Source organism: Euprymna scolopes, chromosome 26 (assembly GCF_053919585.1).
Source record: "Euprymna scolopes isolate OS-2025 chromosome 26, ASM5391958v1, whole genome shotgun sequence".
Lineage (NCBI taxonomy): Eukaryota > Metazoa > Mollusca > Cephalopoda > Sepiida > Sepiolidae > Euprymna > Euprymna scolopes.
This window is the reverse complement of record NC_136507.1, coordinates 78,403,243-78,417,544: the sequence shown is the minus strand read 5'-3', so window position 1 is coordinate 78,417,544 and position 14,302 is coordinate 78,403,243.

Here is a 14,302-nt window from a genome sequence, read left to right as displayed (position 1 = left end):
ATAAAAACTAGAAAGAAGTAAAAAAACAAAATCAAAACAGGAAGATTAAAAAGAAAGACCTTAACCTTTCGAATATGAGTAGAGTGTAGTATATGTTCTATCCTCGGTAAGTGGAAAAATCTTTCTAGACTGATGTAATTTATATTTTTATTCAAATCCAGATTACTCCTTTTGAGGAAGATGGATTTTCTATTGCATTAAAAATCGACGTTGTGTCATACTCTGTCCTCGTGGGTAGGCAAGTAAATATGGACATGCGCTGACATGACAAAGAAACAACGAGAATTTTTTAAAAAATGCGAAAACAAAATGTAAAAAACAAAAAAACAAAAGAAAAGCAGAATGACATGAGATATTTGAACGCGAAAATAAAAAGAGAAATACGAAACGAAACGAAACAAAGGCATGCGAGAAACCAAAGAGAGATACATATAAAATGTGTCCTGGAATTTAAAAAAAAACGAAAAACGAAAAATAAATCGGTTATTAGTATTGATTCGTGCTAAGCATTTCATGAAGACGAAGAAGATATTGGGAAGAAAGAGTAGAAGGTTGGGGGGGGGGAGAAGTATAGAAAAAACAAGAAAAACGAAGAAAAAAAAGAAATGATTAAAACTTGCGAAAAAAAAACTAGAAAGAATGAAGAATAATAGAAAAATGAACGAAGAAAAGAAAGCCAAGAAGAAAGAAAAAGTAGAAAGAAAAAACAGAAGAAAGAAAGAAGGAAAGAAGCCAAGAAAAAGAACAAAAGAAAAGGCAATAAATGAAGAAGGAAAGAATAGAAGGAGTAAAAAAAAAAAATAAAGGAGGACCCAACAAAACGAAAGACGAAAACAAAAGTAAAGAAAGGAAATAATTTATAAGAAAAAAAGAATAGCTTCGAAACCTGATGGATAATGCCCTTTTGTCTTCCTTGCAACCCCTTTCTCACAGAAGAAACGTTGCTAGCCTGAATCTGCTTTATCGCTATTTTCATAGCGACTGCTCGTTTGACGTATAATCTACATTTCCCCTTGTCAAACCTTCACAAAAACACTCGTCCAACTACAAACATTATAACTCCCACACACTCTCTATCTATGCCTAAATCGAAATGTGAGTTCCATTATGCTTCTTTCCTAGAACTGTCCGCTTGCGGAACTGTTACGCTGGCCTGCTTTCCAGCTGACTACAATATGGTCGTCTTCAAGTCCAATGTAAACAAGTTCTTGCTGAGCCGTTCTCTTAAATAATTAAATTATACCAAATTCACACCGCTAACGATTACTATACTGTTATCCTGTTGACTACAATACAGCCATTAAACATTATCCTCGAGTGACCTTCAGGTCTTGATAAGTTGTGACCCCCCCTTGTAAAAATAGTAAAGAATATATGTTTTGTATGGCTGGCGTGAATTTAAGATAGGAGACCTTTGGTCAAATCTTTGAAAACATTATATCTTTGAAAAAGGTGTTTTACACAGAACTCTTAAAAACGATATTAATCATTTAATAAAATATTTTATAATATTACAGGGTGGGGCATAAGCCCTGTTAAAAAAAAATTCGGAACTAGTTTTTATAATAATATTAAAATAACTTACTATTTTATTGCCATTATCTGATAAGGTAATATATGGTTTCTTATTTTTCAGACTCAAAAGATAATAATTCTAAACAGTGTCTGTTTAATTGCAGAGAAGATTCATTATAGAGCAACACAAAAATATTCAAGTTAAGCAAAAACCTTAAAGTATACAGAATGTTCCTAAAAATAATGTATCGTTACCTGGAAACCTCGTTTATCAAAGGTCGTCCCTGCACCTCCAGAACACCTCAAAATAAAAAATGTTAGGGAAATAATCAAATAAACAAATGGAAAATGGAGTACAAACATCATGAAGGACTATGCGAGGAATATGTCGAAGTGACCTACAAATGTCACCCTATAAGCTGCAAAACCGACTGTTTCTTTCTGCACCCACAATTGCAAAGACTTATAAAAAAATATCGACTCCTGTTAAACCGTATCAGAGAAGGCACGCTCAATGACATCATCTTCACGGATGAAATGATAGTCTCACTTCAATAGTCTCACAATCATCAAAATGTTAGAGTCATGGAGAGAAGTCGTGAGGCAAAACCTGATAAGACAGGAAAGGTTTTCAGAACGAGGAAAACAGCATCAGTGATGGGTTGGGCAGCCATTTCTCGGAAAGGGAAATATCCACTGGATTTTTTTTTTCAATGGGTGAAGAATAACAAAGAACGTTACATTGAGGACATTCTTGAAGGTGTACAGACCCCATGGTGTAATTCTGAGTACGATGATGAAGTTTGGACTTTCCAACAAGATGGCGCGACAAACTACACTGCTCATGTAAAACAGCAGTTGTATAGAGATAACTGTCCGTCTTGGATCAGCAAAGGATAGCCTCTCCTCATCAGCCGATCTTAACGCTCTTGATTATTATTGGTGGTTATTCCTAGAGTGAAGCCTGCTTTACTCATTGTCAAAATATTGAAGTTTTTAGGATAAAATTGAACAAACGCGGGGAGAAAATACCCTTAAATGTTGTGCATGCTGTTATAGATGATTGCCCTAAAAGACTTCATAGAGCAGTAAAGGCTCGAGGGAAAAATTTTGAAAAATACTTATGCCATATTGTTCCTTGAAGTATTTGCTAATTATTTTCTGTAATTGGATTTTGTAATACAGTATTTTGTTAGGATGAATCTTAGTTTTGTTTTGTAACAGGATTTATGCCGCAACCTGTATAAAGTTTTACAATATTTTCAAAGATGTGATCAAACATGCGACGAGAGCTTATTGAGAAACCAGGTGTGTGGATGAGGCGTCACGTGGTGAGGGTCAAAGCGTTTTGTATAGTCATCTACAAACTAGTTAAACAACTGAATAAACACAGCTCTGGCATATCTGTTCAGTGGTGTATCAGTTTTGACGGTAGACAATTTTTTAACTAACTCCACAGAAATTGCACATAGAGAATATTTCAAAACATTATTAATGGTGAGTTTAAACATGAATAATCCCCGTGGGGGAGGTGATGATATATCTTATGCTGGATGAGGTATAAAAACGGAAAGACGTAACACTCGATTTGCTGAAATCGGGAGAAGAGATTGTCATCATATTACTTCTGATAAAATTTCAAAAGAAATAGACAATAAGGATATCTTACCAAATTAATGAACTAATGTAACGTAGCCATTACATGTCAACACTCGGGACCAACACGTTGTATGCAAACAGTCGCAAGGAAAAAACACAACGAAAGAACTCGACTCACTTTTTTCAGTTGAAACAACAGGCATTTATTTACAGGTGCTTCCAGAATAATGCCTTGTCTCTTCTTCAAAAGTCTCCTCGTACTCCAGTGTGCTTAGCAAGACTTCTCCTCCGTATTGAACACGTGCTAGTCTGTCTTTGTCCGGCCATGTTTAGAATAAGCCTTTCCCTGTGTGACACGTCTATCTCTTTCCTTCTCGGCCACGTTTTTCTTTTTAATAATCTTTTTATTTATTTCTTCCTCGCTGTGACGTCACCTATACGGCTCAGTCATTTGCATGCCTTGGCTGTTGCCATTGTTACTCTCTCTCTCTCTCTCTCTCTCTCTCTCTCTCTCTCTCTCTCTCTCTCTCTCTCATGCGCGCATCCGCTGTCTCATTTTACAAATGGCAAAAGAGACTCATTGCAGTGTAGAAGGTATAATGGACTGAAATTCCGTGAGCATGATTTGAGGATCTATAAAAATGAACTCGTAAATTGGATCCTCTTGCTGATCATGACAAATGGACAACAGTTTGAATTTCGAACCGCAAGTCGATGATAAATGCTCTTTTTCTCTGCTACTGCAAATCTGAAAAAATTCTTCAACATAAAAAGCAGCTTTTCCCGTCTTCATTGATCTGTAAAAAAGCCTTTCAGAAGATGTCAAGAAATGGAATCTTAGGTACAAACTTGTTTCAAAACAATTAGTAAGTACAGTTTCAAATCAAATACGACTGTGACCTTTGTGAATGTGTTCTCCGAACCCTAGGAATAACGATAAAGATGAACTATGGATGTGTATTTAGTCAACTCATTTTTATAATCGTTCTTGACGAGCTGATAAAAAACCCTGCAAAAACAGAGACAAGTGGAAGACTCTTCACACGGATGATTTTGTTATCAGTACAAAAACTATAACGGAATCGATTATAACATGAAACAGTTGGACATCGGCGTTTGAAAGGGGATGGCTTCATGGTCAATATGACAAAGACGAAGCATATGATATTTGACGCTAAAAACGATTGTATACGTTCTACAAAGCAAATGCCCATACAGAATCTCATAACTTGAAAATGGCTCAAACTTCATAAAATGCACAACATACAATAAATGCTGTTACAAGAGTTGCACCAATATGTCGATTTTACATATAGCAGATGCACATAATTTCATTTGCAACACCTGTTGACCCGATTCCACTTGAAAGAGAAATTGTTGCAAGTGTCGAAAAACATAACTATACGACGACATATATCTGTGTCATAGAGAATTTCATGCAATTATTATAATTTTTTTTAAACGTAGTGATCAAGTTGTATGAGATGGTAAGAGTATGCAACACATATGTTCAGCCTGTACTCCTGTTTAGTTGCGACAGATGGCCAGCGAAGAAAGGTCAGAATGACACGATTATGGCTGCATCGCATCGGATGGCGAAAATTGCTGATCTTACTGTACAAGTATGAATGAGGCATCTGAACTGGTATAGGCACGTGGCCCGCCGTCAGTCATCCGAGATGATCGAAAGTCTATACTACATTGACGACAATTGCAGAAAGTAAAGTGGTAGGCTCTTAAGACATGCAGGTAATCAGCTGATGAGCACCTTATCCAACGAATACAAACATGGCAGCAGACAGGAAAAGCTGAAATTCGAAAAATTGTAAGTCGAAAGGTCTCATTTCAAGACTGACACATTAAAATAACTAACACACGCACACGCACACACACACAAACAAACACCCACACACACACAAACATACATATATATATATATATATATATATATATATATAGTAATTATCTCTTTGTTTCTCTATCTATTTATCTATCTATCTATCTGTGTATATATATATACGTATATATATATATATATATATATATATATATATATATATATATATATATATATAAGTACTTAATTTACTCACATAAAATAAATATACGAAAGTATAGATTTATGCGTAAACTATAAAAAGTATTTACTTCAAAAGTGCTCAATACGTAGGTAGAGCTAGTTAGTAAGTTATAAAATATATATGGCGATTAAGCTACACTGAATATTCCACGTTTCATCCACTCTAGGATTCTATATATATATATATATATATATGTGTGTGTGTGTGTGTGTGTGTGTGTGTGTGTGTGTGTGTGTGTGTGTGTGATGAAAAGGATGGAAATAGTATTCCGACAAAATAGAGAAAATAAAAAGGAACAAACCGTATTATGTGTTCATCAACGTTTCGTCTTTATTTCGAGACTTCCTATGAAAGTATCATCGAAAAAGGCGACCCCTCCTGTAGAAATGTGCCCAGTTGAGGGTGAAGAAATTCATCCAGAGGAAGTCTCGAAATAAAGACGAAACGTTGATGAACACATAATACAGTTTGTTCCTTTTTATTTTCTCTCTCTCTCTCTCTCTCTCTCTCTCTCTATATATATATATATATATATATATATATATATATATATATATATATATATATATATATATATATATATAGTAAGTTTTGAAATAATCTACACAGAATTGTCCGCGTTCCACTCCGATGAGGATTCGGTTATATATATATATATATATATATATATATATATATATATATATATATATATATATATATATATATTAGCATGGGTGCCCGGCGTTGTCCGGGTGTTTGGAGGTGTGTGTTGAGCAATAAAAAAAGTGGTAGTAGGAAGGCAGACTTGAACCCGTACCGCGAAGGAGGAAAAGAAAGGGGGAAAAACCTGACGTCTTTGCTGTTAAAATCACTGCCAAACTGGAAGTGACGTAGGTTTAAATTAAGGCTAGACAATCGAAAAGTGGGGATGACTTTCGAAAGTATCATCGAAAAAGGCGACCCCTCCTGTAGAAATGTGCCCAGTTGAGGGTGAATAAATTAATGTTTTTAATCAATTGTTCGGTATTTGTCGTCTGAAGGCTGGAGCTGCAAAACCATACTGATCTTGTGAAAATATGCCGCTTTGGTCGATAGTATTCGGCAGACATGCAAACATACATTTATATATTGGTAGTTCTATCTTTGGACCCAAACCGATTAAAAACCTTGCTTTATCTCTGAATACCCTTTATGTAAAATTTCAAATGTTTAGACCAGAAATTGTCTGAGTAATTTGATAGAGACCGCAGAGGTCAATTTTTTAAAACTTTGACCCCTATTATGACCCCCTTAACATTTACTTTTTTAGGCTCAAATGAAGTTATTAAGTTAGATCCATATCAAATGAATATATATCTAAAATTTCAAGTGTTTATCCCCAATATTTGCAGAGGAGTTTGGTAGAGTTCTCAAACGTCAAATCATTAAAATTTGACCCTTTAACAGTCAGATTTCTGGCCAAAATCTGATTACAAAGATTTTCTCGAATCTTCATACCCTGTATATCAAATTTCGAGTCTGGAGACTTGAAAATTGACAGAGTTATTGTGTAGGGAAATGTACACAGACAGACATGCACATACACAGACAAACACTTTCACTTTTATAGATATCTATATTTTTATAAAATTGAAAGTGGCTGTCTGTCCGTCTGTGTGTCTGTCTGATTGTGTGGACGTAAAGACACTTTATAAAAACGATATGCAATAAAATTATATTTTAAATTTAGAAACATGCCACAGGAATGTTCAGACTGCTTTTGGGCCATCTTGAATGAATCGAGCACCAGTTTTGAGTGCATGACAAATTCAAAGAAATTAGTCAAATAAAGAATGTCATGGATGAGGATTGTCATGTGTCTACAGAGACGATAAGTGCACAGTAAAATGTCAGTGTGAGAACTGTACACATAATTATTCGCGAGGAGCTGAAGATGCGGAAAATTTGCGCGAATGCACCAGTCCACAAATTTATCAAACCAAGATGGGCATCAAGACAGTTCCTCGCTCTCCGTTTTATCCAGACCTTGCTCCCTATGACTTCTGGTTATTCCATAAGCTCAAGGAAACCTTGGAGGCTGTCGTTAAGAGACAATTGAAGAGATGAAAGAGACGGTGATGGTGATCATTGACACGCTTACACAAGAGGACTTCCATGGCGCCTTCCAGAAATATTTGAAACGTACAAGAAGTACATCGTAGCTGAGGGTGTTTACTTCGTAGGGGACTAGAGTTTCATGTGTGTACTATCAATAAACGTGCCTATACGAAAAAAACTGCCGAAACTTATCGAAGAAATTGTTTTGTGTCATGATATATTCTTGTTAAGTTTAAGGATGATTTCCGTGTATCTATACTTAATTTTAAGTTTGTTTGTTTTTTTGATTAAATATTTCATGCATCATATTCAATGTTGGTTGTATTTATTAATTTGCAGTACATGTTCTCTGTATTTGTTTTTACGTCTATATTGAATGGTTGATCAAATCAAAATATCTAAATTTTTCATATTGCTTAGGTTACATATTTATTCATCGGTAAACTCGCTGGTTTTAAAGCTGCTGCGTTATGGCCAAAAGCTTTTTCATACATAGTTCAATCTGATGGGTTGCATATATGTGAACGAAAGTTATACTACGCCAACATTATGGTAATAAAGAATGACAAACAGAGAAATGGATATAGAAAAAATATAAACAAGTTAAATTTGCAAGGAGAAAACGACAAATGAATTTAAAATAAGGCAGGAAGAAAGGAATAAACTTAAAGGTACAATAGCAAAATATAAGCAAACGAAAGAAACATGCAAATAAGAAAGGAGGGAAACGAGTGCTAATAAACTACAGATTGGAAAGGAAGAAAGTAATAAAAAATAGAATTAAAAAAAATAGTGGCGGATAGAAGAAGAATAATGCCAGTGCGGATTGTAAATGCAACTATGTTGCATTTCTATTGACAATTGCATTCAATTGACGCCATTTTATCTTAAACAACAACATGGCGCCAATTCATATTTGTCGTCTGCATTTTGAAGACATTGTACTGGGGATTTTTCTTTATGTGTTTGTCTTTATTATTTTTTTGTTTTCAGATAAATTTGATGATGATAATAATAATAATAATAATAATAATAATAATAATTATTATTATTATTATTATTATTATTATTATTATTATTGATCTTTTAATATTATATGTTAGTATAATATATTGATCTTATTATATTAATATTTATTGTTGTTGTTATTGTTGTTTTTGTTATTATTATTATTGGTGATGTTATTATTGTATTTTTTATTAATTATTATAGTTAATTTTTATTTTTATTATTATTGATGCTGTGATGTTATTATTATTATTATTATTATTATTATTATTATTATTATTATTAATGTTATTATATTAATAAAAATTGTTGTTGTTAATGCTGTTATTGGTATTATTGTTGATGTTGCTATTATTGTATTTATTATTGATGCAATATTAATTATTAATAATTATTGCTATTTTTTTGTTATCTTATTATTATTATTGGTGTTATTATTATTGTGCTGCTATTATTGGTATTATTATTATTGGTATTATCATCGATGTTATTGTATTTATAGTTATTGTTATTGTTATTATTATGATTGACGTTTTTAGTGCACAATCTTTTTTCATATTCGTTTTATTTAATGTCGTTCACCGTGTCATTTTTTTTTTTACACTTTTAGTCGACTTTACTGTTTTCTTTGGTTTTGTCGTTTTTTTTATTATTAATTTTTTTTTTTGCATTTATTTGATTGATACTAATTTTTCTGTACACCTTTTACTATCGACTCTGTATGTCCTGATTATAGTATGTTTCTCATGCCGACACACCTGTTGTGTGTGTATTACATTGAGTTCTTCAGGTGCACTGTTGCTTTTTGTATCCGGTGTAACAAAAGACATAATTCCTCTCTCTCTCTCTCTCTCTCTCTCTCTCTCTCTCTCTCTCTCTCTCTCTCTCTGTTTTATTCTGCTCGTAATTAAGACTGGGTTTAGAATATTATATCTTGTATACATATTTCGGAAAAAAAAACCCTTATATTTTTAAGGTATTAATTACGACCGTGTTCCCTACGCTGTTCCTGTTTGTGTTGATTGTGTAAGGGCATTATTTATTCGTCTCGCATGAATCAAATAATCATTGCTGGTATTGTTACACACACACAGAGAGAGAGAGAGAGAGGAGAGTAAACGTGGAGGTAGACACGTTTACCAGAACCGAAGGTCAGCTGACCAAATTACGTATGTATAACGTGATCAGCAGATCGGGGAGATTTGATTTGAGCTTTGAAGAAGACGGACGTTTTTCCGTGGTCTCCCCCTCTTAACTAGGGAGGGGGGAGACGAACGCTGACGTGTGTAGAAGAAGAACCCACACAAGCCGATTTCACTTCCACTTCTGCAGGACCTCTGGGGAAAGTGAAATAAAAACTATAAAAACCCATTCATCGTCTTGGAGTGATAAATCTTCGTCAAACAGGTATCAAGTCTCCCTCCAGGATGAGAAATTTTCAGATGGTTCAACAGCGAGAAGAAGCAGAGGTAGGTTCTGAAAATACATGTCACACACACGATTCCCTTTATGATAATCAAACACACAACCATTTATATTAGAGACAATTATACAAAAAACGTAAATGGTGCCCCTATATGAAGAAACCTATGTAACAGTATTCGTTGACCCGATATCTTCCCAGTTAGGATTATTTCTAGAAAGACATTCGGTACTTATGCGAGTCATCACGTGAAGGTTGCAAACACCATTAAGTGAAAGATTTTTTTTATAGAACGAACTAGATTCGAACTCCGCATATCCAGATTGTCAGTTGGTGTCATTAACTACTTAGTCTCTGTCAACTCCCTGGTATTACTGATGTTGTTGGAACACGTACTTGAATTGACTTTTTCTGTTTCATTCTTGCCAGACGGAAGTGACATCTTGATACTCCAGACAAACCGGTTGTTTCCTGAAATGTAGTTTTTTTTCTCCCCTTTTTTATTTTCTTTTGCTATGTGTTATTCTTCATGTACATGGGGCATCACTTATCAAGGCCTGAAAACCAATTAAGGATAAGTGTACAGTAGTCAGCGAGACAACAGCGTACTGATTAATAGTGGGAGAAGTAAGTTAGAATTAAATTAGTTAACAGGGCAGCACAACAAGAACTTTTTTGGTTTTTTGTTTTTTTTTACATAGGTGTCACCACTTATCACGGCCGAGAGGCAACTCAAGGATAAGGTATAAAGCGTGTACAGTAGTCAAAAGGACAATATAGTAATCGATAGTCATGGAAGTTTGGTAAATTTATTAAATTAAGTGGAACGGCTCATCAGAAATTTGTTCACGTTGGACTTGAAAACAACCATATTATAGACAGCTGGAAAGCAGGAAAACGGAAGACAATTCCACAGGCGTGCAGTTCTAAGAAAGAAGCTTTGTTCATGGAATTTATGTTTAGGTTTGGGCACAGATAAAGAGGGGGGGAATTATCGATAGTGTTTTCAGCTAGACGGGTGTTTCTTGTGAAAGTTTGGCGAGGGGGGCCATAGATTGAAGCTCAGTCGAACACTTTCCATGAAAATAACGATAAAGCAAAGACAAACTCGCAACATCTCTTCTGTGAGAAAGAGGTTGCAGCGAAGAGAAAAGGACATGTCCCCCGAGGCTACGAAGTCTATTTTGAACTCTATCAAGGCAGGACAAGTCCTTTCTAGCAGCTCCTGCCCATATGTGGCAAGAGTATTCCATACTTGGACGTACCTGGCTCTTATATAGATAGAGAATTGCATCAGCAGTGAAATATCTACTGGATCGATAGAAGGATCCCACCATTTTTCCAGCGGCCTTGGAAACAGATTTGATGTACGTGTTCCATTTAAGATCAGAAGTAAAAGTCAAGCCCAGAAGCTTATCAAAGCATGAGGCCTCTCCAAGACGAGAGCCATTCATTTCAATTGATGCCAGATGTGGATCAGAACGTTGATGATGTAAAGATAGAGGCGTTGTTTTAGATGCATTAAAAGTAACCAGCCACTCCTTTCCCCATTGTACAAGGTGCTCAAGATCAGAGGAGAGAGAATCGGAGAGAACTTGGTCGTTTACTGTCTAAGATGTGCTACCATAGATGGTAGTGTCACCAGCAAAAATGTCTACAAATGATGTAAGAATGTTATTTGGAAGGTCATTAATGTAGATCAGGAAAATAGTTGGGCCCAGGATGGACCCCTGAGGGACTCCAGCATTAATACAGTGAGCTTCTGATTTTTGCCCATCAACTACTACTCTTATGAACCTACCTTGTTTACATTGGACTTGAATAAAGTCTAATATCGTTTGAAGTAGATGAGCGGTCTTACTTCGATTCGATTCGATTAAATGGGCAGGTATCATAGACGCAACGGGGTTCGTAGCGTGGAATTTGTGTAACTTTTGTCGTCTCCCTCAGAATGCCTCTACCAAACAATATTTATGGCTAAACCAACCAATCACAATATTGCACGAGGAAAGACCCGATGTACTGTTGCATAGCTCGTATATAGCGAGTGTATATATATATATATATATATATATATATATATATATATATATATATACATATATATATGAAACAACTAATGATCCCTTGAAAAATAAATTATTAGTACTATAGTAAATTCGAGAGCGAGTTGATGCAGTGATTGCAGGTGATTAAATAACTTACTGACTAGATGGTTTTCTAACGAATGATAAAAAAATATTTTTGTATCGTTTAAAAGGTTAAAAACTTCAAAGACTATATATATATATATATATATATATATATATATATAAATGAGGGGACTAAAGCGTGTGCATGTTATATAGTCGTCTGTGCAATGCTTGTTGTATGTGTGTATACGTTTTTAACACATATAATAAACAGATATAGATATCTTCAACAAATGGGATAAATACCATCTTTGTCTGCTTGCCCAGACAAAGAAAGGGCGTGCTTTTCTGGTCACAACCGTCGCCGTTTTGTTCTAGACGTGCTTCTAAGAATGTAAGTCATTTTCTACCCCGACAACTCTGACCACCAAATTGTTTTCCCACCGTTACATTTATTCCTGTTGTGACTTTTTGTTCTGGGGTTACACGCCGTCTCTTTCTCGGGGATTAGATATTACTGTCTTTCCAACCGAATGCATCCATCTCTGAGCGACACTTTCCCTGATCCGTCTTCTCGTTCAAACTCGTTCGCTCAAAACTTTTTGACTAACTTCTAACTGATTACAGTAGAACCCCCAGGACGCGGCATTAATCCGTTCCGGGTTAGGATCCTAAGGTAAAAATTAGTAACAAAATACAGTACACTATATATTACACATGTATATAATCAAATAACATTATAAATAACATCGTAAGGTGGGACAAATACCGAAACGAGGTCCGGAAAAAACATAGTATTCCACATGGTTACATGAAAGAAAGGTATCATAGCGCCACCGTATCCCAGTGTTCTACTGAATATGCATTTCCAAACTATATTGTTACATCATTAACTTCACGTGACCAAAGACAAAATCGGATGATCCCCCTTTGTAACCTGTTATATTTATGTAAGTAAACATTCTTTTCCATCAAGTTAACATTTTTGGGAACTATTTTAACATAAATAATTTTATCTTTAAATATTTATTTCGGTTTCATAAGAAGTTATCTAATCTAAACACTGACAATCGGCCGTGCAGAAGGCTAACCGGTATTTTCCAGGAGCCAATAACATGACAGTACTCATATTAATCTATACAAATTATAAAACTCAAATGACCTTGTAACGGGTGTTGTAACCCACATCCGGTTTATAACTACCGGTTGCGCATGCGTGCATAAACATAAACCCATAACAGCGTAAACAAATAAACAAAAATCGCTACTTTTGCAGAATTTGACGTGGGCATTAACGTTAACGTTAGTATTTAGAAATTATTTTTTTCTTCTACACTACCAACATAAATAACCCCGAAAATATGTTTTTTTGCGTTACGAATAAATAATCAATACGACAATGAAACGTATTGTTTTTCTGTGTACGTGTTCAACGTCCCAATGTTTTTTTTTTTTCGCGTTTAAATAAAAAATATATATCAAAATTTGAATTTAAATTTAAATATTATGGTATCGGTTCAGTGCACATTTATCTATAAGTATGGCAAACCATTTATAATTCAATGGCTGTAAGTTTGTTTACTTTTGAAAAAAATAAACAATTATAAACAGAACGACTCATAGAAATCTATCTATAGTCTTTTTTTCATTTTAATATACTTTCATAGAAATGTTTCTGTTATGTCACAAAAAACTATTTTCTTTACGCCACAAGTGTCACGCTCATACATTAATTCCGTAGCTAATATAACATACTGACCCAACGGGTCACGGCTAGTCTAGTTACATTTAAAACTATAAAAAGAAAACAATTATCGGAATATTTCCTGGTGCACGGATATAGCTTTCGACACAACTGGACAGGGGGTTTCTTTAGATGAAGAAATGAGAGCCGAAAAGAAGATGTAAAGCATAAACAAAATCGCCATTTTTTTTTTACAGCAGATTAGACACAACATCCAGTAATGGATTGATAAAATTGTCTCTGTTAACGAATTATTTTCGACCTGTGGATGCCTAGGTGTTCAGTCATTATCGTTAATCGCTTAGCTAGTTTTTCCCTTTCTTTCCACTTGAATATATTTGAAATAAATTTTCAGGCGTTTTTTTTTTTGTTTTTTTTTTTTCATTTGACAGTGGATTAGAGGAGAGAGAATCGGTTGTGGACTCTTCAAAATTCAGTATGTCATTGCTGTAGATCTTATGAGATGACTAACCAATTTTTAGGATTTCAGGTTCAAATGAACAACTACAGAAAGAAATGGAATACACTTTACTGAAACCTGATTGTCACAGATGGAGAATTTAAAAAAAAAATGCAATCTGGGCGTGAGGACACTTTAGAAAAACTATATGCAATAAAATTCTTTAAAACTTGGAAAATGACACAGAAACGTATGGAATGCTTCAGACTGACTTTAGACCACCTTGCATGAATCGAGCATCGGTTTTTGAGTGGCAGAAGA